We start from the raw sequence: 2,180 nt of genomic DNA, 5'->3' as shown, positions 1-2,180 counted from the left end.
CGGAGGTGCGGCGTGTAGAGCGTGGATGCAAGCGGGTGGGTCTTGCAGCGGCAAGCGTGAGGCGGGGAGGAGGTGCGGCATGCAGCGTGTGTGGAGCCGTGAACAGGGCCAACTAATCGAAAGCCGATAATCGACGATTGAAAACTTGGAGAACTTTCTCAATCATCCACTATAAATCGACTTGGTCGATTAGTTGTGGCAGTTCTACATTCATCCCCGATTTCTGGGGATAGTCCCCAGATTGAGGAGAGCATCCCCATACAAATTATGTCCCCGGGAACATAAAATAAAAAACATTTTTCATGGAATCAATCTTTAAGAATTGGCTACAATGTTGATTGTGTGTGATGAGCGCTTAAGACCACTCGGTCACCCTGTTCCTTGAGTGTGCATATTTGTCATATGTTCATTTAGCACCTGTAAATCTTTGATTATACAGAAGAACCAATGTATCGATGCACTGTGAACCAATATTACAGTATTTGGAAAATTTCAATAAAAATATTGTTACACAATGAGGGCCGCCTGCGGGGGCCTCCAAAGGTCAGCCTTGAGGAGCGAGCGGCCGCCGAGTAGAGAGCCGCATCTGTAGCGGCTCTGTACTCTGTAAGTGGAGGCGGAGGGAGCCACTGCACCGGCGGCCAGAGGATTCTTTTAGCGGGGCCAGTGACGGGCCTCTGACAGCGGCCATTTTTAAAGGCAGCAGTGAGGCCCGGGGGGCAATTGCCACCCTGCCCAGTCCGCCCCTGGTTCCTAATGATGGTGAATGAGTGTAGCTTGGATAAAGCGGCAGAGGCCAGAGCCATTGCTAGTGTTCCTGTGATAGTAATCTTTGACACATGGTTTGTTGTTTTTGTTATTACTGTAATCTTTTCTTTATCAATAACCAAGCCGTGTATGTTTAAATTTCTGGTACAATATATTCTTTTAATCCTACAGTTTATGGTGTGTATTTCTTAGCTGACCTACCCCGCTCTTAGAGTAAGTGGGTGTTGATAAATACAGATAATATTCATATTTCTTAAATCAGCCTCATTTTTCTTACAATGGCATGCTTAGTGTAATGCAAGTAACCAGATAGATTTTTTCACGAGGGGCTGAATGAGAGCATCTGCCATAGGTTCACTTAGGGCTTCATTAAGGAAGCCTATACTGGCCACTATAGGTCTGCCCCTCAACGGTGCGTCCTGTTGGTGCACCTTAGGGAGATGATGAAAAATAGGTATATACTTATCCGTATCCTCTGTATCATAGCCTCTGTGTCATAATCTTTCTGATTTAAAACCACCACCACTCCCCCCTTGTAAGCACTTTAGACGGACATATGACGAGGTGAAAAGAATTGACAGATTAGAATGTTTAAAACATTCCAACAACATGAAAAAACAAGTTAGATTGAATAAAGAGAGAACACTTATTTTCTCTACTCAAAATTAAGTTGCCAGTATGAGGACATTAAAAAAATTATTAAAAGATACTTAACCATTTTGTATGAAGATGATGATATGAGTATACTACAGGGAGGAATTCAATTTGTTGCTAGACGAGCACGGACCCTGGGTAACATTGTCACCTTGCCTATTAAAACCTCACAATAAGGATGGATGCAATTGGCTATGCACGGGTATGCACAAATGTAATGATTCCCGCTGTTCGAGCGCTGATCTGCTAGGTGAATCTAATACAATAACATCCTATGTCACTGGTACATCATAGCATATTAAACAGCTGGTCAATTGTCAAAAAAAGGTTTGTTATTTATGTGATTTCCTGTCTAGTTTGCCGCAAACAGTATATAGGCAAAACTACAAGATTATGTGACCGCACTAGGGATCATTTGTTCAACATTAGGAATAAGAAAATACTAATGTTGCCAAACACTTTTGTGAGACACATAATAGTAACATTGATTCTATGAGGATTCAGATTATTGAAACAGTACATACACGTTCCAGAGGGGGAGATCGGTTTTCCCTATTGTCTAAACGTGAAGTGGTTTGGATTTTTAAATTGAAGACACTTATACCTAATGGTATGAACTATGAATGGGATGTTACATATTTTTATGAATAGCGATTACCCAGTGTTTGAGCTCTGGATTTACATTATAGTCATGGCTCTATTATATGCTTTGAAATTTTTAATGGTTTTGTTTAATAAAAATTTTTTTTTAATTTGTC

General features: G+C 41.1%; 1 protein-coding gene across 1 annotated transcript in view; it reads right to left on the bottom strand.

The window, feature by feature from the left end:
- Positions 1-2,180, bottom strand: part of MTR (5-methyltetrahydrofolate-homocysteine methyltransferase) — a 462,707-nt gene that overhangs the window by 412,206 nt on the left and 48,321 nt on the right. The gene's annotated exons all lie outside the window — the stretch shown is intronic.

The sequence above is a fragment of the Nanorana parkeri genome, unplaced genomic scaffold (genome assembly GCF_000935625.1).
Source record: "Nanorana parkeri isolate BGI_ZX_2015 unplaced genomic scaffold, ASM93562v1 scaffold650, whole genome shotgun sequence".
In the NCBI taxonomy this organism is placed as follows: Eukaryota; Metazoa; Chordata; class Amphibia; order Anura; family Dicroglossidae; genus Nanorana; species Nanorana parkeri.
Note: the sequence above shows the minus strand (reverse complement) of the source record. Positions and strands in the feature narration are given on the sequence as shown.